Source organism: Harmonia axyridis, chromosome 4 (genome assembly GCF_914767665.1).
Source record: "Harmonia axyridis chromosome 4, icHarAxyr1.1, whole genome shotgun sequence".
Taxonomy (NCBI): Eukaryota; Metazoa; Arthropoda; class Insecta; order Coleoptera; family Coccinellidae; genus Harmonia; species Harmonia axyridis.
The window spans coordinates 19177900-19201606 of record NC_059504.1 but is presented as its reverse complement, the minus strand read 5'-3'; the positions used below and the strand labels follow the sequence as shown (position 1 = coordinate 19201606).

General features: G+C 40.4%; 22 non-coding genes across 22 annotated transcripts; all 22 read left to right on the top strand.

Moving 5' to 3' along the window:
- Positions 1 to 4117: 4117 nt before the first annotated feature.
- Positions 4118 to 4189, top strand: Trnad-guc. Its single transcript has one exon. It is a non-coding gene; the product is annotated as a tRNA-Asp (tRNA).
- Positions 4190 to 4275: 86 nt separating this feature from the next.
- On the top strand, positions 4276 to 4347 carry Trnad-guc. Its single transcript has one exon. It is a non-coding gene; the product is annotated as a tRNA-Asp (tRNA).
- Positions 4348 to 7882: 3535 nt separating this feature from the next.
- Trnad-guc lies at positions 7883 to 7954 on the top strand. Its single transcript has one exon. It is a non-coding gene; the product is annotated as a tRNA-Asp (tRNA).
- An 86-nt stretch (positions 7955 to 8040) lies between these two features.
- Positions 8041 to 8112, top strand: Trnad-guc. Its single transcript has one exon. It is a non-coding gene; the product is annotated as a tRNA-Asp (tRNA).
- An 86-nt stretch (positions 8113 to 8198) lies between these two features.
- Trnad-guc lies at positions 8199 to 8270 on the top strand. The gene has a single exon. It is a non-coding gene; the product is annotated as a tRNA-Asp (tRNA).
- An 86-nt stretch (positions 8271 to 8356) lies between these two features.
- Positions 8357 to 8428, top strand: Trnad-guc. Its single transcript has one exon. It is a non-coding gene; the product is annotated as a tRNA-Asp (tRNA).
- An 86-nt stretch (positions 8429 to 8514) lies between these two features.
- Trnad-guc lies at positions 8515 to 8586 on the top strand. Its single transcript has one exon. It is a non-coding gene; the product is annotated as a tRNA-Asp (tRNA).
- An 88-nt stretch (positions 8587 to 8674) lies between these two features.
- On the top strand, positions 8675 to 8746 carry Trnad-guc. The gene has a single exon. It is a non-coding gene; the product is annotated as a tRNA-Asp (tRNA).
- An 86-nt stretch (positions 8747 to 8832) lies between these two features.
- On the top strand, positions 8833 to 8904 carry Trnad-guc. Its single transcript has one exon. It is a non-coding gene; the product is annotated as a tRNA-Asp (tRNA).
- Positions 8905 to 8990: 86 nt separating this feature from the next.
- Positions 8991 to 9062, top strand: Trnad-guc. The gene has a single exon. It is a non-coding gene; the product is annotated as a tRNA-Asp (tRNA).
- Positions 9063 to 9148: 86 nt separating this feature from the next.
- Trnad-guc lies at positions 9149 to 9220 on the top strand. The gene has a single exon. It is a non-coding gene; the product is annotated as a tRNA-Asp (tRNA).
- An 88-nt stretch (positions 9221 to 9308) lies between these two features.
- On the top strand, positions 9309 to 9380 carry Trnad-guc. Its single transcript has one exon. It is a non-coding gene; the product is annotated as a tRNA-Asp (tRNA).
- Positions 9381 to 9466: 86 nt separating this feature from the next.
- On the top strand, positions 9467 to 9538 carry Trnad-guc. The gene has a single exon. It is a non-coding gene; the product is annotated as a tRNA-Asp (tRNA).
- Positions 9539 to 9624: 86 nt separating this feature from the next.
- Positions 9625 to 9696, top strand: Trnad-guc. The gene has a single exon. It is a non-coding gene; the product is annotated as a tRNA-Asp (tRNA).
- An 86-nt stretch (positions 9697 to 9782) lies between these two features.
- Positions 9783 to 9854, top strand: Trnad-guc. The gene has a single exon. It is a non-coding gene; the product is annotated as a tRNA-Asp (tRNA).
- An 86-nt stretch (positions 9855 to 9940) lies between these two features.
- Trnad-guc lies at positions 9941 to 10012 on the top strand. The gene has a single exon. It is a non-coding gene; the product is annotated as a tRNA-Asp (tRNA).
- Positions 10013 to 10098: 86 nt separating this feature from the next.
- On the top strand, positions 10099 to 10170 carry Trnad-guc. Its single transcript has one exon. It is a non-coding gene; the product is annotated as a tRNA-Asp (tRNA).
- A 3264-nt stretch (positions 10171 to 13434) lies between these two features.
- On the top strand, positions 13435 to 13506 carry Trnad-guc. The gene has a single exon. It is a non-coding gene; the product is annotated as a tRNA-Asp (tRNA).
- Positions 13507 to 22248: 8742 nt separating this feature from the next.
- Trnad-guc lies at positions 22249 to 22320 on the top strand. The gene has a single exon. It is a non-coding gene; the product is annotated as a tRNA-Asp (tRNA).
- Positions 22321 to 22406: 86 nt separating this feature from the next.
- Trnad-guc lies at positions 22407 to 22478 on the top strand. Its single transcript has one exon. It is a non-coding gene; the product is annotated as a tRNA-Asp (tRNA).
- Positions 22479 to 22564: 86 nt separating this feature from the next.
- Positions 22565 to 22636, top strand: Trnad-guc. Its single transcript has one exon. It is a non-coding gene; the product is annotated as a tRNA-Asp (tRNA).
- Positions 22637 to 23313: 677 nt separating this feature from the next.
- On the top strand, positions 23314 to 23385 carry Trnad-guc. Its single transcript has one exon. It is a non-coding gene; the product is annotated as a tRNA-Asp (tRNA).
- The last annotated feature ends 322 nt before the right edge of the window (positions 23386 to 23707 follow it).

Sequence of the window (23707 nt, the reverse complement as noted above, 5' to 3'; positions counted from 1 at the left end):
ATACATTCAAATGACAATTCATAAAATAAATATCGATATTCATATCACAGTTTCAGATTGATGTAAATAAATAGGTAGATTGTTAAATAAATTAAGTTGTTAAATAAATAAAATAATTAAATAAATATATCACAAAATTCATGTTATCACATTTTCAAGTTCAAATGTTTCAAAAGAATTTGGGAAGTTGATAGGCAAACACTATAACTACATTTAGTGAAAAGATGTTGAATTTCACTATTAGTCAGACCGAGCACTTTAGAAAGAATTTTCGCGAACTTCACTTGTTCTTCTGTCACAATCATCTCACCGCTGCACCCAACGACGAATATTCCGAGATCTACAGGACATCTATGGATCTTCTCAAGTTCACCAACTATGTTGACATCCCTGACTACATTATCGACATTTTTATTGTCAATCTTGATCGTCGAGTTGACCGCATAGCGATTTCTCTTGATTTTTTCCTGAAGTCGGTAGTTCTGAATATGGGCGATGGCTACTTCGATCAGAATGATGCGATCTGGGTTTGACAGTTTCATCATGATGTCCGGTTTGTTGTGGTACATCTTCTTTTCCGTCAATATCTTGTGGCCTGCTCTGATGGAAATGCCCCTTCCTTGTTGTTCGTAATCTGCCATAAGAGTGGCTTTTCCGAACTGCAGGCCCATTATGATGTCTTCAGGGGCATTTGTGGTGGTGAGGATCGTTTTTAACAACCAATGTACAACATTATCGTGTCTTGAGATGTACATGTTGGTAGGGCAGGATGAAGTCACATGGTAAGCTGTTTCATTGTTACCACATCCACGTCTGCAAACTCGGGTACGTCCTGGGATGCAACCAAGTCCATGGAGTTGTTCTTCTGCTGCAGAGTGAAGTAGTGATAACCTCCAGCTTTCCATATAGGGAGATGTAAAAGCTGGGAAAGTGATTTTATTCCCTTCATCTGCTACTATCCTACCATAATTCATGTTTTCTGACCATTTCTCAATCAGATGGTCATGATGATGCTTCCTTATGACCTTGATAATGTTGTCGGAACTTTTCTTGTAGCTTCCCATTGGATATTGTTCTGTGTTGCAACCATATTTTTCCAGAACAAATTGGCAGTCGCTCAGAGGATTTCTCCATCCGGCACCTTGAAGGGATTTGTAGGCTTCGTGCACATTTGTCATATCAGGATGGGACTGCAAGTAGATTCCTTTCCTGATGTAATGAATTTCAGTTTCAATTTCAACTGATTTCATTCCCAGGCCGCCCATGAGAGGGCTTAAGTAGACACGGGCATTCGATGTTGTTTTGCCTTTCATGTCGTAATCTACTAGCATTTTCCTAAACATTGTGTCCAAGTCCCTGCAATTCTTCAAGGTTGTCGCTCGCTTTTCTTCAGGAAATAAGTTACCCAGAACATATATCGCAGCTGGTATTATCGAGCTGTTGAAAAGTTGGATTTTCTGTCTGGTTGTTAAATTCGATCCAAATATTGTTTCGGATTTTTGCCTAATTTTTTCGGTGATGTTCTCCAAATTGACGGTGGTGTCTCTTTCTAATTGGGCCAGTCCTAAGTATGTGTATCCTTCTTTGATTTCAGGAAGGAAAGGAACATCGTTCACATCCTCTTGGGGTTCTAAGCCTTTCCTCGAATAAATGCCACACTTATTCACATTTAGAGAGAGTCCAATTTCAGCAGAACATTTTTCCAACTCCGTCGTTATAATTTTCATGCTCTGCTTGGTATTTGCATGGCACTTTATGTCATCCATAAATGCCAAGATGTCGTGTTGACCTCGTGTGGACTTCATGATTGTTGGGCTGGTCTTAATATGATCAATGATGCCTGCACTAATCAGAATGAAGAGTAGAGGGCTGATTGAATCACCCTGGTACACTCCTCTCTTGACATATATCGGGTTTGTCTTGTCCTTACCGATTTTTATTTGAACAGACCACAGGTTCATGGAGCCTCTGAGTACCTTCTTGATGTTTTGGTCTAGAGGTAAATTTCCAATCAACCTTTTGAGTTGCCTGTGTGAGATGGAGTCGTATGCCTTTTTGAAGTCGTACCAGGCTGAATAGTTCTTCTTTCTCCTCATTCTTGCTAGCTGCGTCACTGACTTGTCCACAAGCATACCATGGATTGTTCCCCATATGTGTTGTCTGGCCAGTTGTTCCTTCGGGATTGCCCATTCTGGGAGGTGGTTTTTCAGGATGGAAGCTATCGTCGATGTCAGAATTTTGTACTCAGTGTTTAGCAGAGCTATTGGCCGATAATTGGCTGGATCGTTTTCATCGCCTTTCTTGTGAACCAGCACAATATTTGCCCTCACATCTGCTTCACTCAAATCTTGTTTTCCTCGTACTATAGAAATAATAATTTTTTTCAAATATTCTTTAGCACAAGGAAGAACTTTGTAGAGGTAATTTGGAATGCAATCTTCTCCGGGGCTCTTCCAAGGGGATGTTTTGGTGATTGCTTCATTGATGATTCTTTCCAAATTTTGTTCCTCTAACTGTCCACTGTAGTCGCGTCCATTGGTGAATTTTTGGAATTTTTGCAGCCATGAATTGAAGATGGGAGTTTCATGGCTTTCATTACACTGAGTATACATTTGTAATATTCAGTCACCACTGATGGTTCTGGACTTGCAACCACAGATTTTTCCAAAATTTTCATCGACGGTCTGTTGTTGAAAAGGTACCTAATTTTCTGGGCTTGGGCTTGCTTCCTCTGATGTTCGGCTTTTTCCTTCAAGATCCTTATCCGGTCGTTCGTAGAAACAATGTACTGTTTCGGTTTCATTTTCAATTTTCGCATTTCCTCTACCTCGTCTTTCCACTGCTTTTTGAAAATGCCTCCTTTCCAGTTAACGACTGCTTCTGCGTTTTTAACCCGGAGTTCTAACGATTTGATTTTCTTTTCCGTTTTGATGTAAATCGGATCTTGTCGGTCGGTTTTCCCCAGGATGTGTTTTTGCAGGAGAAGGCCAGCTACATAAATTGTTTTCTTTATTTCCTTTCGTTTCTTAATATGAGAGACAAACCCATTTTCTATTTTGGAAATATTTTCTCCGAGTACCCGGTCTACGTATTCGATGTAATTCAAGTGACAGGGTCGTACGTAGAATTTTTTGATGTTCCGTTTTTTCTTAGGAATTTGCCGGAATAATGTATCGAATTTCGTCCTCACTTTTACAAGTTCAGATTCATTCAATTCCTTCAAACAAACGGTCGTCAAATCGTCACTTGCCGGGATGGTGTTATGGCATATGTCACCGTCTTGAGTCTGATTTATTGCGCACTTCAGGGTAGACTCGATGGACGGTTCCCGTTGTTGGGAGCGCTCGGCTTGAGATTCTTCCACATTTTGGGTTTCATTCTCAGTTGGAATATTCTTTCCGTAATAAATTTCCGGGTATTTGTCTCTCAATTTGGTAGCAAGTGCTTTTTCTGTTCTACCAGGAAATGCATTCAATATCGCTCTTATCCTTTTAGTCACCTGCTTTTCGTCCCTGTTGATGTAGTATTCCACAAGTTTTCTTTCTTCGTCACTGGTCCAACTGCTGGATTGTTTTATTCTACACGGTTGGTCTGTGTTAATTGAATGTTTCAAATCCAAGCATTTTTTCTTTATAGATGGTAAAGATCTTTTTACCAGAGTTTGCTGCAGAATTTTGTGATCATCTACTGTGATAGGACCTGATTTGTTGGTGATGTAGTCCTGAATAATTTTAATTTCACTCACTGTCCATGTCGACATTCTGTTAATGTTCTAATCACTCGCGCGTTAGACACTATATCCTTGTTTCACTACCCCTTAATATTGTTTTTTCACTTCAAACGAGATAGTTCGACTTTCACTTTGCACATCGAGCCCGAATTCCCGGTTAATATAAAAATTATCCAGAGCTCTTGCCCGCGCGTCTGCTCCCGGTGGAGTTTTACGTAAAAGTGGTAGTATAGTGGTAGTATAGTGGTCAGTATCCCCGCCTGTCACGCGGGAGACCGGGGTTCGATTCCCCGCCGGGGAGGATGATTTTTTTGATGTCTAAAATATTTTAGTCTGCAATGTCTTTTTGAATTCAGATACCGCTCTTTTCTGATGTTGATTATAACATCCTCGGTAGTATAGTGGTCAGTATCCCCGCCTGTCACGCGGGAGACCGGGGTTCGATTCCCCGCCGGGGAGGATGATTTTTTTGATGTCTAAAATATTTTAGTCTGCAATGTCTTTTTGAATCCAGATACTGCTCTTTTCTGATGTTGATTATAACATCCTCGGTAGTATAGTGGTCAGTATCCCCGCCTGTCACGCGGGAGACCGGGGTTCGATTCCCCGCCGGGGAGGATAATTTTTTTGATGTCTAAAATATTTTAGTCTGCAATGTCTTTTTGAATCCAGATACTGCTCTTTTCTGATGTTGATTATAACATCCTCGGTAGTATATTATTTATTTGTTTCAGCTTCATACATCTCATAAAAATGTTACTTATGAAACTAACAATTTTGTCGCTTTTCAGAGACACATCGGATGCCAGCCACCCCCAGTCGCCTGAGAGTGTGGACCTCTACTATTTTTGTGAGTATAATACAAACATATATACATATAATACAAACAGTTTGTAAATGAGTTATTGTAAATAAAATGTACAAATATAAATATAAAAATTGACTAAACATTTTTGTTTTTTCTATCACAGTTTGTTGTTCCCTATCACAGCTAAAGACTTAGATGTTTGAGCAAAATATTTGTTGTGGAGACTGCTACACTATACGAGCACTTATTAATTAATGATCTAATTTCAAAGTTCGTTAACCCTAGTTGTTTTAATAATTTCTGGTAGTTTATGTGCTCCTCGGTGTTCAGCACCTCTCCATAGCATCCAACCACAAATATGCCCAGATGTACGGGGCAATGGTACTGGGACTCCAGCTCTCTGACCAAGTTGAGATCCCTGCCGACTGTCTCGCAGTTCGTGTGGTCGATGTGCGCCACGCCATTCACGGAGTATCTAACCTTTTTTATTTTTTCTTGGGTCCTGATGTTCTGAACGTGAGCCACTGCAATTTCAAAAATGTATATAACATCTGGATTTGTAAATCTTACCATGATGTCTGGCTTATTATGGTGAATCTTCTCCGTAAACATACTGCCTCCTGCTCGCACTATTATCTTGCGTCCCCCGGTCTCGAAGGTTGGGTTGCATGATACTTTACCAAACGGAAAGTTTGCCAGGATTTCTTGGGGGGCATCTTGGTTCAGTAGGATGAATTTCAGGATCCAGTGGACGACGTAGTCATGCCTAGTCGTGTAGGCGCCTATAATGCATCCGCTGCTCACATGGTATGCAGTTTCATTTGCTGTGTTGCATCGTCTGCATTTTCTGGATCTTCCCGCTGTCCCTCCAAGGCCGTGGAGCTGTTCTTCTGCAGCGGAGTGTAGCAAGGAAAACCGCCAGTGATCCATTAATGGGGATGTGTAAGCAGGAAATTCGATGATTTTCTTTTCTTTGAGTACAACCTTCCCATAATGCATGTCCTGGGACCATTCAGCTTCTAGTTCTTCTTGAAATTTTTGATATATATGTTCCTTCACGATTTTACAGTTTTGTTTCAGGTTTTCCTGCTGGTAATTTATAGTTGGACATTTATATTTATTCATTACAAAATCGTGGTCGCTGATGGGGTTTCTCCACCCTGCCACCTTCAACGCCTCATATCTCTTCCTTGTTTCAATTAAGTCGGTATGTGACTTAAGATATATACCTCTCCTGGCTAGTTGGATTTCCGTTTCCAGCTCGATGCTTTTCAGAGCCATACCACCCTTACTGGTTGGCAGGTATACATGGGCATTTGATGTTGTTCTACCCTTGTGATTTTCTATGATTAAGATCTTCCTTATGGCTTTATCCAGATCTCTACACTTTTTCAGTGTTGTGCTCCTCTTTTCGTCTGGGTAGATGTTACCAAATACATAGATGGCACTAGGTATTGTGGCCGTATTGAAGAGATGGACTTTCTGTGGTACCGTGAGTTGAGAGCGGAATATCTTCTCTGTTTCTTTCAGGATCTTCTCTTCGGTGGTGTCGTAGTTTCTTGCTGTATCTCGCTCTAGTTGCTCTAGTCCAAGGTATTTGTACCCTTCACGGATTTGGGGGAGAAAGGGAGCATTGTCTTCATCCTCATCGTCCACTCTGCAATATTTTCCGCATTTGCTTGTATTTAAAACCAACCCTATCTCTTCTCCACTCTTCCTTATTTCTTCAGTGATAGTCTTCAAGGAATTTTTTGTCTTTGTGTGGCATTTTATGTCGTCCATGAATGCTATTATCTCGAATTGTCCTCTGGTGTTCTTGATAACTTCTGGACTTGTTTTCAGGTATTCGATAATACTTGCGGTCAGCAGTATGAACAACAGGGGGCTTAATGAGTCACCCTGGTATAAGCCCCTCTTTATGTAGATGGGAGCAGTCTTTTCCTTTCCAACTCTCACTCGGAGGGTCCAGAGCTCCATCACTGTTTTTAGGAGGCACTTGATATTTTTGTGGAGTGGTAGCACGCTGATTATCCTCCTTAATTGTCGATGACTTATGGTGTCAAATGCCTTCTTAAAGTCATACCAGGCAGAGTAGTGCTTGGCTCTGCTTAGTCTTGCTTTCTGGGTTATGGCCTTGTCGATCAGCATTCCTTGGATGGTGCCCCAAACATTTTCCCTAGCAAGTTGTTCACTAGGTATTGCCCAGTCTGGTAGATGCTTCTGTAGGGTGTTTCTTATGACACCAGTTAATATTTTATAGTCGGTGTTCAGAAGCGCTATTGGTCGGTAATTTCCAGGGTCTTTGTTATCTCCTTTCTTATATATCAAGACAACTTCAGCTCTACAGTCAGGTTCTGCCATTTTATGTTCACCTGTTATTGTGGTGTATATAAACCTCTGAAGGTAGGACTTTGCTGCCGGAATCATCTTGTAAAGGTAGGCTGGGATGCCATCCTCACCTGGAGCCTTCCATGGAGCTGTTTTAGCTAGTGCCTGTAGTGTCTGCTCGTTTATTTGAGTTTCCTGTAGTTGTTCCTGATACCTTCGTGCTGCTGTCTCTCTCTGAAATTTCGCTATCCATCTGTTGAGAGCTGGTGTGTTGGTTGTGCTCTCGTCTTTTTTGTACAGGTCTGCATAGAATTTTTCGACGTCTTCTTTATTGGGTGGCTGAACTCTTTCTTCGGTGTTTATCAGTTTAACAGATGGGTTTTCGCTGAATTTTCTTCTTATGGTATTCACTCGGTGTCTTGATTGAAGCTTCTCGAGTTTTTGTTGCAGAAGTGCCATCCTGTCTTCGAGCATTTTTATGTATTCTGTTGGAGTCATCTTGGCCTTCTTTATTCGACGTGCTTCTTCAATGAGGGAATGTCCAAAGTTACCTCCCTTCCACTTGACGATCTTCTTTACGTTTTCTATTTTTTTATTCAGTATTTTTACCTGGTCTTCGGTAATTTTATAGTCTGGGGGGCCTGATTTTTTCACAGTGGACTTCCTGAGTAGAATACCTGCCACATATATCGCTTTCTTTATGTTTTTTCTTTGCTGGACCAAGTTAGTGGAGTTTGTTGAAAAATGGTGGATGCGCTCAGTCAGTACGTGATTAATTAGTTGCAGACTTTTCTGGTTGTTCGGTTTAATAAGAAATTTATTTATTCTTGGCTTTGAGTCGCCTGTTCTATTGAATATTTTAAGAAAGGATTCCTTACAGGTTTTCAGCTCATTTTCATCAATTTGGATCCCTCCCTCCCCGCCGGGGAGGATGATTTTTTTGATGTCTAAAATATTTTAGTCTGCAATGTCTTTTTGAATCCAGATACTGCTCTTTTCTGATGTTGATTATAACATCCTCGGTAGTATAGTGGTCAGTATCCCCGCCTGTCACGCGGGAGACCGGGGTTCGATTCCCCGCCGGGGAGGATAATTTTTTTGATGTCTAAAATATTTTAGTCTGCAATGTCTTTTTGAATCCAGATACTGCTCTTTTCTGATGTTGATTATAACATCCTCGGTAGTATAGTGGTCAGTATCCCCGCCTGTCACGCGGGAGACCGGGGTTCGATTCCCCGCCGGGGAGGATGATTTTTTTGATGTCTAAAATATTTTAGTCTGCAATGTCTTTTTGAATTCAGATACCGCTCTTTTCTGATGTTGATTATAACATCCTCGGTAGTATAGTGGTCAGTATCCCCGCCTGTCACGCGGGAGACCGGGGTTCGATTCCCCGCCGGGGAGGATAATTTTTTTGATGTCTAAAATATTTTAGTCTGCAATGTCTTTTTGAATCCAGATACTGCTCTTTTCTGATGTTGATTATAACATCCTCGGTAGTATAGTGGTCAGTATCCCCGCCTGTCACGCGGGAGACCGGGGTTCGATTCCCCGCCGGGGAGGATGATTTTTTTGATGTCTAAAATATTTTAGTCTGCAATGTCTTTTTGAATCCAGATACTGCTCTTTTCTGATGTTGATTATAACATCCTCGGTAGTATAGTGGTCAGTATCCCCGCCTGTCACGCGGGAGACCGGGGTTCGATTCCCCGCCGGGGAGGATAATTTTTTTGAAGTCTTTAAAATATTTTAGTCTGCAATGTCTTTTTGAATCCAGATACTGCTCTTTTCTGATGTTGATTATAACATCCTCGGTAGTATAGTGGTCAGTATCCCCGCCTGTCACGCGGGAGACCGGGGTTCGATTCCCCGCCGGGGAGGATGATTTTTTTGAAGTCTAAAATATTTTAGTCTGCAATGTCTTTTTGAATCCAGATACTGCTCTTTTCTGATGTTGATTATAACATCCTCGGTAGTATAGTGGTCAGTATCCCCGCCTGTCACGCGGGAGACCGGGGTTCGATTCCCCGCCGGGGAGGATGATTTTTTTGAAGTCTAAAATATTTTAGTCTGCAATGTCTTTTTGAATCCAGATACTGCTCTTTTCTGATGTTGATTATAACATCCTCGGTAGTATAGTGGTCAGTATCCCCGCCTGTCACGCGGGAGACCGGGGTTCGATTCCCCGCCGGGGAGGATGATTTTTTTGATGTCTAAAATATTTTAGTCTGCAATGTCTTTTTGAATCCAGATACTGCTCTTTTCTGATGTTGATTATAACATCCTCGGTAGTATAGTGGTCAGTATCCCCGCCTGTCACGCGGGAGACCGGGGTTCGATTCCCCGCCGGGGAGGATAATTTTTTTGAAGTCTTTAAAATATTTTAGTCTGCAATGTCTTTTTGAATCCAGATACTGCTCTTTTCTGATGTTGATTATAACATCCTCGGTAGTATAGTGGTCAGTATCCCCGCCTGTCACGCGGGAGACCGGGGTTCGATTCCCCGCCGGGGAGGATGATTTTTTTGATGTCTAAAATATTTTAGTCTGCAATGTCTTTTTGAATCCAGATACTGCTCTTTTCTGATGTTGATTATAACATCCTCGGTAGTATAGTGGTCAGTATCCCCGCCTGTCACGCGGGAGACCGGGGTTCGATTCCCCGCCGGGGAGGATGATTTTTTTGATGTCTAAAATATTTTAGTCTGCAATGTCTTTTTGAATTCAGATACCGCTCTTTTCTGATGTTGATTATAACATCCTCGGTAGTATAGTGGTCAGTATCCCCGCCTGTCACGCGGGAGACCGGGGTTCGATTCCCCGCCGGGGAGGATGATTTTTTTGATGTCTAAAATATTTTAGTCTGCAATGTCTTTTTGAATCCAGATACTGCTCTTTTCTGATGTTGATTATAACATCCTCGGTAGTATAGTGGTCAGTATCCCCGCCTGTCACGCGGGAGACCGGGGTTCGATTCCCCGCCGGGGAGGATAATTTTTTTGATGTCTAAAATATTTTAGTCTGCAATGTCTTTTTGAATCCAGATACTGCTCTTTTCTGATGTTGATTATAACATCCTCGGTAGTATAGTGGTCAGTATCCCCGCCTGTCACGCGGGAGACCGGGGTTCGATTCCCCGCCGGGGAGGATAATTTTTTTGATGTCTAAAATATTTTAGTCTGCAATGTCTTTTTGAATCCAGATACTGCTCTTTTCTGATGTTGATTATAACATCCTCGGTAGTATAGTGGTCAGTATCCCCGCCTGTCACGCGGGAGACCGGGGTTCGATTCCCCGCCGGGGAGGATAATTTTTTTGATGTCTAAAATATTTTAGTCTGCAATGTCTTTTTGAATCCAGATACTGCTCTTTTCTGATGTTGATTATGACATCCTCGGTAGTATATTCTTTATTCACATCAATTTCATACACTTCAAAATATAAAAATATAATGTCATTTATGAAACTAAAATATCACCGTTTCTTGCAGGAAACATGAGCCAGACGACGTCTCCAGCCCGATATCACAGACTGTAAGTATCTTATTGACTAGATTATACACTTATATGTAAATAACAATTTTCACAATAAATAACATTAATGTACAATACAATTGAATAAAATTTTTTAAATAAAATTAAACGTCTTTTTATTATCACAGATACTAGGAACTTAAATGTTTCAATATTATATTACTTGTAGAAACAGCGACGCTGTAGGAGCTTCTATTAATTAAAATTCTAATATTTAAATTAGTTAGGCCAATGTTAGCCAATATCTTTTTGAAGTTCTTGTGCTCCTCAGTGTTCACTATTTCTCCGTAACAGCCAACAACAAACACGCCCAGACGAACGGGGCAATGGTATAATGAACGAAGTTCTCCTATAAGATTGAGGTCCCTATTTGCTTCTTCCACATTTTGGTGGTCAATGTGCATAGAGCCATTGATGGAATATCTCACCTTCTTGATTTTTTCCTGGGTTCTATAATTTTGTAGATGAGCGACTGAAATTTCTAGGATGATTATTTCCTCAGGATCGTAGAGGTGTATTAATATGTCAGGTTTATTATGGTGGAGGCGCTTTTCTGTTAAAATTTTACTTCCTGCCCTTATCTCTGTTCTCCGCTTTCCAAGGAAGTCTACATTCAATGAGGCTTTACCAAACTGCAATTTTATTTCCTCTGGTGCTTTTAGGCCATTCAATAGAGCTTTCAGGACCCAGTGTACCACAAAATCATGCCTGGTGTTGTAGGCATCTTGGATGCACGCTGCACTAACATGATATGCTGTCTCTGTTTGGCAGCATCCTTTTCTGCAGTTCCTTCTTCTTCCCGGTATAGCTCCTAGACCATGAACCTGCTCCTCTGCTGCGCTATGAAGCAAAGAAAAGCGCCAACTATCCATGAGTGGCGACGAGTAAGCTGGAAATTCTACATTAGGTTGTTCTTTTATGAGTACCTTTCCGTAATGCATATTTTTTGTCCATTCTTCCTGTATTTGTTTGAAGAAAACGTTTTCAATGTGTTGCTTCAAGATTTTACAGTTCTTCGTAATTTTCTCTTGTGTATACTCTACATCGGGGCAGTTGTACTTGGAGGTAACAAAGTCATGGTCTGTCAGCGGGTTTCTCCATCCCCCTCTCTTCAAGGCCTCATAGCTTTTACACGTTGCCTGCATTTCTGGGTGTGATCTTACATAAATTCCCTTTTTAACCATCTGGATTTCTGTCTCTACTTCAATTGATCTCAAGCCTATACCTCCCTTGTTGGTTAGGAGGTATACGTGGTCATTAGATGTTGTTTTCCCCTTGATGTTTTCTTTGATTAGGATTTTTCTCACCTCCTTGTCCAAGTCACGGCATTTTTTCAGAGTTGTTGCTCTCTTCTCGTCGGGATAGAGATTGCCCATAACGTAAATAATACTGGGTATGACTGTGCTGTTGAACAGATGTGCCTTTTGTGGCGTTGTCAATGATGATTTGAATATCTGTTCGGTGGTCTGTATTGCCTTCTTGCTGACTCTTTCGAAATTGGTGGTGGTGTCTCTCTCTACTTGTTCAATTCCCAGATATTTATATCCGTTTCTCACTGCCGGTAAGAAAGGAGTTTCCTCTTCTTCTATTGGTTCTGTCACCCTGCTATACATTCCACATTTTTCTTTATTTAATTTGAGACCCAGTTCAGCTGCACTTCGTTCCAGTTCTTGGGTTAAGGTCTTCAGCCCTTTTTTTGAACTTGTATGGCATTTGAAGTCATCCATAAATGCCAGAATGTGGAACCTTCCGGAAGTATCTCGCATAACGTCTCTATTCGATCTTACATAGAGCAATATGCTCGCAGTCAGTAGAATGAACAGCAGGGGACTAATTGTGTCACCCTGGTACACTCCCTTTTTTATGTAGATGGGTTTCGTTTTCTCCTTTCCTACTCTTATTCTAATGGACCATTGCTTCAGTAATATTTTTAGGGTGTTTTTTATATTCTTGTGTAAGGGGAGTACTTCAATCAGTCTTTTTAGTTGTCGATGGCTGATTGAGTCATAGGCCTTTTGGAAGTCATACCATGCAGAATAATGTATTTTCCTTGACATACGGGCTTGCTGTGTTATTGCCTTATCCATAAGTAGTCCTTGAGTTGTTCCCCAGATATTCTTTCTTGCTAGTTGTTCCACAGGTATGGCCCACTCAGGTAGGTTTTTCTTCAAAATCGATGTTACAGTGGCAGTTAAGATCTTATAATCTGTGTTGAGCAAGGCAATTGGTCTGTAGTTGGCAGGATTATCTTCGTCGCCCTTTTTATGTACCAGGACAACCTCAGCTCTGCTGTCCTTCTCCTCCAACTGGTATCTTCCAAGCAACGTATCTGTAACAAAGGACTTAAGATATTCTTTAGCGGTGTCAAGTATTTTATAAATGTAGTTTGGGATACGATCTTCTCCAGGTGCTTTCCAGGGTGAGCTGGTCTTAAGGCTTTCTTCTACTTCTATTCTAATGTTCTCTTCGTTCAGTTGTTCCTTGTATTGTTTACCCGCTGTGGTCTTCCGGTATCTACTTAGTAATTCATTCAGGCATGGTGTTGTCTCCATTTCTTCTTCTTTTTTATATAATTTGCTGAAGAATTTTTCCACTTTTACTAAATCTTTAGGACCTGTGTTCTCCTTTTCCTGGATTGTTCTAATAGAAGGTGATTCTTTGTATTTCGAACGAAGGTTTTGTACTTTATGTCTTTTCTTTTGGTTTTCTAGCTGTTTTTCTAGAAGTTTAATTCGATCTTCATTAATTTTAATGTATTGCTTGGGCTTCATACCTAATTTCCTTATTTGCCTTGCCTCACTCTTCAGCTCCTCTCCAAACTTTCCTCCCTTCCACTTCTGTATTTTCCGTGCTCTGATGTTGTGGTCTTGCAGTTTTTTTATTTTGGCTTCTGTTCTCTCAAATTGTGGTTTTTCATGTTCGCTGTTGGGTTCGATTCCCCGCCGGGGAGGATGATTTTTTTGATGTCTAAAATATTTTAGTCTGCAATGTCTTTTTGAATCCAGATACTGCTCTTTTCTGATGTTGATTATAACATCCTCGGTAGTATAGTGGTCAGTATCCCCGCCTGTCACGCGGGAGACCGGGGTTCGATTCCCCGCCGGGGAGGATGATTTTTTTGATGTCTAAAATATTTTAGTCTGCAATGTCTTTTTGAATCCAGATACTGCTCTTTTCTGATGTTGATTATAATACCTCGGTAGTATAGTGGTCAGTATCCCCGCCTGTCACGCGGGAGACCGGGGTTCGATTCCCCGCCGGGGAGGATGATTTTTTTGATGTCTAAAATATTTTAGTCTGCAATGTCTTTTTGAATCCAGATACTGCTCTTTTCTGATGTTGATTATAACATCCTCGGTAGTATATTTGTTTATTTGATATAAAGTTTCATACATATGTTAAAGAACAATCCTTACAAAACTTATCATAATATGTAATAAACAAGAATACATGACTTATTGCACAGAGAATCATGAACATACTGAAATACATTCAAAGAACAGTTCATAAAATAAATATCGATATTCATATCACAGTTTCAGATTGATGTAAATAAATAGGTAGATTGTTAAATAAATTAAGTTGTTAAATAAATTAAATAATTATATAAATATATCACAAAATTCATGTTATCACATTTTCAAGTTCAAATGTTTCAAAAGAATTTGGGAAGTTGATAGGCAAACACTATAACTACATTTAGTGAAAAGATGTTGAATTTCACTATTAGTCAGACCGAGCACTTTCGAGAGAATTTTCGCGAACTTCACATGTTCTTCTGTCACAATCATCTCACCGCTGCACCCAACGACGAATATTCCTAGATCTACAGGACATCTATGGATCTTCTCAAGTTCACCAACTATGTTGACATCTCTGACTACATTATCGACATTTTTATTGTCAATCTTGATCGTCGAGTTGACCGCATAGCGATTTCTCTTGATTTTTTCCTGAAGTCGGTAGTTCTGGATATGGGCGATGGCTACTTCGATCAGAATGATGCGATCTGGGTTTGACAGTTTGATCATGATGTCCGGTTTGTTGTGGTACATCTTCTTTTCCGTCAATATCTTGTGGCCTGCTCTGATGGAAATGCCCCTTCCTTGTTGTTCGTAATCTGCCATAAGAGTGGCTTTTCCGAACTGCAGGCCCATTATGATGTCTTCAGGGGCATTTGTGGTGGTGAGGATCGTTTTTAACAACCAATGAACAACATTATCATGCCTTGAGATATACATGTTGGTAGGGCAGGATGAAGTCACATGGTAAGCTGTTTCATTGTTACCACATCCACGTCTGCAAACTCGGGTACGTCCTGGGATGCAACCAAGTCCATGGAGTTGTTCTTCTGCTGCAGAGTGAAGTAGTGATAACCTCCAGCTGTCCATATAGGGAGATGTAAAAGCTGGGAAAGTGATTTTATTCCCTTCATCTGCTACTATCCTACCATAATTCATGTTTTCTGACCATTTCTCAATCAGATGGTCATGATGATGCTTCCTTATGACCTTGATAATGTTGTCGGAACTTTTCTTGTAGCTTCCCATTGGATATTGTTCTGTGTTGCAACCATATTTTTCCAGAACAAATTGGCAGTCGCTCAGAGGATTTCTCCATCCGGCACCTTGAAGGGATTTGTAGGCTTCGTACACATTTGTCATGTCGGGATGGGACTGCAAGTAGATTCCTTTCCTGATGTAATGAATTTCAGTTTCAATTTCAACTGATTTCATTCCCAGGCCGCCCATGAGAGGGCTTAAGTAGACACGGGCATTCGATGTTGTTTTGCCTTTCATGTCGTAATCTACTAGCATTTTCCTAAACATTGTGTCCAAGTCCCTGCAATTCTTCAAGGTTGTCGCTCGCTTTTCTTCAGGAAATAAGTTACCCAGAACATATATCGCAGCTGGTATTATTGAGCTGTTGAAAAGTTGGATTTTCTGTCTGGTTGTTAAATTCGATTCAAATATTGTTTCGGATTTTTGCCTAATTTTTTCGGTGATGTTCTCCAAATTGACGGTGGTGTCTCTTTCTAATTGGGCCAGTCCTAAGTATGTGTATCCTTCTTTGATTTCAGGAAGGAAAGGAACATCGTTCACATCCTCTTGGGGTTCTAAGCCTTTCCTCGAATAAATGCCACACTTATTCACATTTAGAGAGAGTCCAATTTCAGCAGAACATTTTTCCAACTCCGTCGTTATAATTTTCATGCTCTGCTTGGTATTTGCATGGCACTTTATGTCATCCATAAATGCCAAGATGTCGTGTTGACCTCTTGTGGACTTCATGATTGTTGGGCTGGTCTTAATATGATCAATGATGCCTGCACTAATCAGAATGAAGAGTAGAGGGCTGATTGAATCACCCTGGTACACTCCCCTCTTGACATATATCGGGTTTGTCTTGTCCTTACCGATTTTTATTTGAACAGACCACAGGTTCATGGAGCCTCTGAGTACCTTCTTGATGTTTTGGTCTAGAGGTAAATTTCCAATCAACCTTTTGAGTTGCCTGTGTGAGATGGAGTCGTATGCCTTTTTGAAGTCGTACCAGGCTGAATAATTTTTCTTTCTCCTCATTCTTGCTAGCTGCGTCACTGACTTGTCCACAAGCATACCATGGATTGTTCCCCATATGTGTTGTCTGGCCAGTTGTTCCTTTGGGATTGCCCATTCTGGGAGGTGGTTTTTCAGGATGGAAGCTATCGTCGATGTCAGAATTTTGTACTCAGTGTTTAGTAGAGCTATTGGCCGATAATTGGCTGGATCGTTTTCATCGCCTTTCTTGTGAACCATCACAATATTTGCCCTCACATCTGCTTCACTCAAATCTTGTTTTCCTCGTACTATAGAAATAATAAATTTTTTCAAATATTCTTTAGCACAAGGAAGAACTTTGTAGAGGTAATTTGGAATGCAATCTTCTCCGGGGCTCTTCCAAGGGGATGTTTTGGTGATTGCTTCATTGATGATTCTTTCCAAATTTTGTTCCTCTAACTGTCCACTGTAGTCGCGTCCATTGGTGAATTTTTGGAATTTTTGCAGCCATGAATTGAAGATGGGAGTTTCATGGCTTTCATTACACTGAGTATACATTTTCGTGTAATATTCAGTCACCACTGATGGTTCTGGACTTGCAACCACAGATTTTTGCAAGATTTTCATCGACGGTCTGTTGTTGAATAAGTACCTAATTTTCTGGGCTTGGGCTTGCTTCCTCTGATGTTCGGCTTTTTCCTTTAAGATCCTTATCCGGTCGTTCGTAGAAACAATGTACTGTTTCGGTTTCATTTTCAATTTTCGCATTTCCTCAACCTCGTCTTTCCACTGCTTTTTGAAAATGCCTCCTTTCCAGTTTACGACTGCTTCTGCGTTTTTAACCCGGAGTTCTAACGATTTGATTTTCTTCTCCGTTTTGATGTAAATCGGATCTTGTCGGTCGGTTTTCCCCAGGATGTGTTTTTGCAGGAGAAGGCCAGCTACATAAATTGTTTTCTTTATTTCCTTTCGTTTCTTAATATGAGAGAAAAACCCATTTTCTATTTTGGAAATATTTTCTCCGAGTACCCGGTCTACATATTCGATGTAATTCAAGTGACAGGGTCGTACGTAGAATTTTTTGATGTTCCGTTTTTTCTTAGGAATTCGCCGGAATAGTGTATCGAATTTCGTCCTCACTTTTACAAGTTCAGATTCATTCAATTCCTTCAAACAAACGGTCGTCAAATCGTCACTTGCCGGGATGGTGTTATGGCATATGTCACCGTCTTGAGTCTGATTTATTGCGCACTTCAGGGTAGACTCGATGGACGGTTCCCGTTGTTGGGAGCGCTCGGCTTGAGATTCTTCCACATTTTGGGTTTCATTCTCAGTTGGAATATTCTTTCCGTAATAAATTTCCGGGTATTTGTCTCTCAATTTGGTAGCAAGTGCTTTTTCTGTTCTACCAGGAAATGCATGTATTATAGCTTTTATCCTTTTAGTCACCTGCTTTTCGTCCCTGTTGATGTAATGTTCCACAAGTCTTCTTTCTTCGTCACTGGTCCAACTGCTGGATTGTTTTATTCTACACGGTTGGTCTGTGTTAATTGAATGTTTCAAATCCAAGCATTTCTTCTTTATAGATGGTAAAGATCTTTTTACCAGAGTTTGCTGCAGAATTTTGTGATCATCTACTGTGATAGGACCTGATTTGTTGGTGATGTAGTCCTGAATAATTTTAATTTCACACACTGTCCATGCCGACATTCTGTTAATGTTCTAATCACTCGCGCATTAGACACTATATCCTTGTTTCACTACCCCTTAATATTGTTTTTTCACTTTAAACGAGATAGTTCGACTTTCACTTTGCACATCGAGCCCGAATTCCCGGTTAATATAAAAATTATCCAGAGCTCTTGCCCGCGCGTCTGCTCCTGGTGGAGTTTTACGTAAAAAGTGGGTAGTATAGTGGTCAGTATCCCCGCCTGTCACGCGGGAGACCGGGGTTCGATTCCCCGCCGGGGAGGATGATTTTTTTGATGTCTAAAATATTTTAGTCTGCAATGTCTTTTTGAATCCAGATACTGCTCTTTTCTGATGTTGATTATAACATCCTCGGTAGTATATTTGTTTATTTGATATAAAGTTTCATACATATGTTAAAGAACAATCCTTACAAAACTTATCATAATATGTAATAAACAAGAATACATGACTTATTGCACAGAGAATCATGAACATACTGAAATACATTCAAATGACAATTCATAAAATAAATATCGATATTCATATCACAGTTTCAGATTGATGTAAATAAATAGGTAGATTGTTAAATAAATTAAGTTGTTAAATAAATAAAATAATTAAATAAATATATCACAAAATTCATGTTATCACATTTTCAAGTTCAAATGTTTCAAAAGAATTTGGGAAGTTGATAGGCAAACACTATAACTACATTTAGTGAAAAGATGTTGAATTTCACTATTAGTCAGACCGAGCACTTTAGAAAGAATTTTCGCGAACTTCACTTGTTCTTCTGTCACAATCATCTCACCGCTGCACCCAACGACGAATATTCCGAGATCTACAGGACATCTATGGATCTTCTCAAGTTCACCAACTATGTTGACATCCCTGACTACATTATCGACATTTTTATTGTCAATCTTGATCGTCGAGTTGACCGCATAGCGATTTCTCTTGATTTTTTCCTGAAGTCGGTAGTTCTGAATATGGGCGATGGCTACTTCGATCAGAATGATGCGATCTGGGTTTGACAGTTTCATCATGATGTCCGGTTTGTTGTGGTACATCTTCTTTTCCGTCAATATCTTGTGGCCTGCTCTGATGGAAATGCCCCTTCCTTGTTGTTCGTAATCTGCCATAAGAGTGGCTTTTCCGAACTGCAGGCCCATTATGATGTCTTCAGGGGCATTTGTGGTGGTGAGGATCGTTTTTAACAACCAATGTACAACATTATCGTGTCTTGAGATGTACATGTTGGTAGGGCAGGATGAAGTCACATGGTAAGCTGTTTCATTGTTACCACATCCACGTCTGCAAACTCGGGTACGTCCTGGGATGCAACCAAGTCCATGGAGTTGTTCTTCTGCTGCAGAGTGAAGTAGTGATAACCTCCAGCTTTCCATATAGGGAGATGTAAAAGCTGGGAAAGTGATTTTATTCCCTTCATCTGCTACTATCCTACCATAATTCATGTTTTCTGACCATTTCTCAATCAGATGGTCATGATGATGCTTCCTTATGACCTTGATAATGTTGTCGGAACTTTTCTTGTAGCTTCCCATTGGATATTGTTCTGTGTTGCAACCATATTTTTCCAGAACAAATTGGCAGTCGCTCAGAGGATTTCTCCATCCGGCACCTTGAAGGGATTTGTAGGCTTCGTGCACATTTGTCATATCGGGATGGGACTGCAAGTAGATTCCTTTCCTGATGTAATGAATTTCAGTTTCAATTTCAACTGATTTCATTCCCAGGCCGCCCATGAGAGGGCTTAAGTAGACACGGGCATTCGATGTTGTTTTGCCTTTCATGTCGTAATCTACTAGCATTTTCCTAAACATTGTGTCCAAGTCCCTGCAATTCTTCAAGGTTGTCGCTCGCTTTTCTTCAGGAAATAAGTTACCCAGAACATATATCGCAGCTGGTATTATCGAGCTGTTGAAAAGTTGGATTTTCTGTCTGGTTGTTAAATTCGATCCAAATATTGTTTCGGATTTTTGCCTAATTTTTTCGGTGATGTTCTCCAAATTGACGGTGGTGTCTCTTTCTAATTGGGCCAGTCCTAAGTATGTGTATCCTTCTTTGATTTCAGGAAGGAAAGGAACATCGTTCACATCCTCTTGGGGTTCTAAGCCTTTCCTCGAATAAATGCCACACTTATTCACATTTAGAGAGAGTCCAATTTCAGCAGAACATTTTTCCAACTCCGTCGTTATAATTTTCATGCTCTGCTTGGTATTTGCATGGCACTTTATGTCATCCATAAATGCCAAGATGTCGTGTTGACCTCGTGTGGACTTCATGATTGTTGGGCTGGTCTTAATATGATCAATGATGCCTGCACTAATCAGAATGAAGAGTAGAGGGCTGATTGAATCACCCTGGTACACTCCTCTCTTGACATATATCGGGTTTGTCTTGTCCTTACCGATTTTTATTTGAACAGACCACAGGTTCATGGAGCCTCTGAGTACCTTCTTGATGTTTTGGTCTAGAGGTAAATTTCCAATCAACCTTTTGAGTTGCCTGTGTGAGATGGAGTCGTATGCCTTTTTGAAGTCGTACCAGGCTGAATAGTTCTTCTTTCTCCTCATTCTTGCTAGCTGCGTCACTGACTTGTCCACAAGCATACCATGGATTGTTCCCCATATGTGTTGTCTGGCCAGTTGTTCCTTCGGGATTGCCCATTCTGGGAGGTGGTTTTTCAGGATGGAAGCTATCGTCGATGTCAGAATTTTGTACTCAGTGTTTAGCAGAGCTATTGGCCGATAATTGGCTGGATCGTTTTCATCGCCTTTCTTGTGAACCAGCACAATATTTGCCCTCACATCTGCTTCACTCAAATCTTGTTTTCCTCGTACTATAGAAATAATAATTTTTTTCAAATATTCTTTAGCACAAGGAAGAACTTTGTAGAGGTAATTTGGAATGCAATCTTCTCCGGGGCTCTTCCAAGGGGATGTTTTGGTGATTGCTTCATTGATGATTCTTTCCAAATTTTGTTCCTCTAACTGTCCACTGTAGTCGCGTCCATTGGTGAATTTTTGGAATTTTTGCAGCCATGAATTGAAGATGGGAGTTTCATGGCTTTCATTACACTGAGTATACATTTGTAATATTCAGTCACCACTGATGGTTCTGGACTTGCAACCACAGATTTTTCCAAAATTTTCATCGACGGTCTGTTGTTGAAAAGGTACCTAATTTTCTGGGCTTGGGCTTGCTTCCTCTGATGTTCGGCTTTTTCCTTCAAGATCCTTATCCGGTCGTTCGTAGAAACAATGTACTGTTTCGGTTTCATTTTCAATTTTCGCATTTCCTCTACCTCGTCTTTCCACTGCTTTTTGAAAATGCCTCCTTTCCAGTTAACGACTGCTTCTGCGTTTTTAACCCGGAGTTCTAACGATTTGATTTTCTTTTCCGTTTTGATGTAAATCGGATCTTGTCGGTCGGTTTTCCCCAGGATGTGTTTTTGCAGGAGAAGGCCAGCTACATAAATTGTTTTCTTTATTTCCTTTCGTTTCTTAATATGAGAGACAAACCCATTTTCTATTTTGGAAATATTTTCTCCGAGTACCCGGTCTACGTATTCGATGTAATTCAAGTGACAGGGTCGTACGTAGAATTTTTTGATGTTCCGTTTTTTCTTAGGAATTTGCCGGAATAATGTATCGAATTTCGTCCTCACTTTTACAAGTTCAGATTCATTCAATTCCTTCAAACAAACGGTCGTCAAATCGTCACTTGCCGGGATGGTGTTATGGCATATGTCACCGTCTTGAGTCTGATTTATTGCGCACTTCAGGGTAGACTCGATGGACGGTTCCCGTTGTTGGGAGCGCTCGGCTTGAGATTCTTCCACATTTTGGGTTTCATTCTCAGTTGGAATATTCTTTCCGTAATAAATTTCCGGGTATTTGTCTCTCAATTTGGTAGCAAGTGCTTTTTCTGTTCTACCAGGAAATGCATTCAATATCGCTCTTATCCTTTTAGTCACCTGCTTTTCGTCCCTGTTGATGTAGTATTCCACAAGTTTTCTTTCTTCGTCACTGGTCCAACTGCTGGATTGTTTTATTCTACACGGTTGGTCTGTGTTAATTGAATGTTTCAAATCCAAGCATTTTTTCTTTATAGATGGTAAAGATCTTTTTACCAGAGTTTGCTGCAGAATTTTGTGATCATCTACTGTGATAGGACCTGATTTGTTGGTGATGTAGTCCTGAATAATTTTAATTTCACTCACTGTCCATGTCGACATTCTGTTAATGTTCTAATCACTCGCGCGTTAGACACTATATCCTTGTTTCACTACCCCTTAATATTGTTTTTTCACTTCAAACGAGATAGTTCGACTTTCACTTTGCACATCGAGCCCGAATTCCCGGTTAATATAAAAATTATCCAGAGCTCTTGCCCGCGCGTCTGCTCCCGGTGGAGTTTTACGTAAAAGTGGTAGTATAGTGGTAGTATAGTGGTCAGTATCCCCGCCTGTCACGCGGGAGACCGGGGTTCGATTCCCCGCCGGGGAGGATGATTTTTTTGATGTCTAAAATATTTTAGTCTGCAATGTCTTTTTGAATTCAGATACCGCTCTTTTCTGATGTTGATTATAACATCCTCGGTAGTATAGTGGTCAGTATCCCCGCCTGTCACGCGGGAGACCGGGGTTCGATTCCCCGCCGGGGAGGATGATTTTTTTGATGTCTAAAATATTTTAGTCTGCAATGTCTTTTTGAATCCAGATACTGCTCTTTTCTGATGTTGATTATAACATCCTCGGTAGTATAGTGGTCAGTATCCCCGCCTGTCACGCGGGAGACCGGGGTTCGATTCCCCGCCGGGGAGGATGATTTTTTTGATGTCTAAAATATTTTAGTCTGCAATGTCTTTTTCAATCCAGATACTGCTCTTTTCTGATGTTGATTATAACATCCTCGGTAGTATAGTGGTCAGTATCCCCGCCTGTCACGCGGGAGACCGGGGTTCGATTCCCCGCCGGGGAGGATGATTTTTTTGATGTCTAAAATATTTTAGTCTGCAATGTCTTTTTGAATCCAGATACTGCTCTTTTCTGATGTTGATTATAACATCCTCTGTAGTATATTCTTTATTTATATATCAGTTTCATACATTTCAAAATATGTAAACATACAGTGTCATATACAAAACTAACATGTCACCGTTTCTTGCAGGAAACTACAAAGATGTCCTGGAAGCGTATAAACTACAATGATCACATAACATTAATAACATACAAGCATGTAAACATAGATTGTAAATATAAATATATATACACACATAAAATAAATTTCAAGTCTTTTTTTTTTATCACAGATTATTTTCCTATCACAGACTATGAACTCAGATGTTTCAATAGAATATTGCTTGTGGAGACAGCAACACTGTAAGAGCATTTATTGACCAAGATTTTCTTGTCAAGGTTTGTTACTCCTATTTTAAAAAGTAATTTCTTAAAGTGTTTATGCTCATCAGTCGCCACTATCTCCCCAAAGCAACCGTAGTATAGTGTAGTATAGTGGTCAGTATCCCCGCCTGTCACGCGGGAGACCGGGGTTCGATTCCCCGCCGGGGAGGATGATTTTTTTGATGTCTAAAATATTTTAGTCTGCAATGTCTTTTTCAATCCAGATACTGCTCTTTTCTGATGTTGATTATAACATCCTCGGTAGTATAGTGGTCAGTATCCCCGCCTGTCACGCGGGAGACCGGGGTTCGATTCCCCGCCGGGGAGGATAATTTTTTTGATGTCTAAAATATTTTAGTCTGCAATGTCTTTTTGAATCCAGATACTGCTCTTTTCTGATGTTGATTATAACATCCTCGGTAGTATATTTCTTTATTTGTTTCAGTCTCATACACTTCAAAATATATGCATACATAATGTCATTTATGAAACTAAACTATATCTCCGTTTGTTACAGGAAACCTCGCCTCGACGACGCTCCTCGGCCTCAGGTGGATGGACCGCGCTCGATATCACAGATTGGTAAGTATCATCAACGTTTAGATCTTAAGTATATATATGTACAGTATAAATAAAATTTTAAAATCAC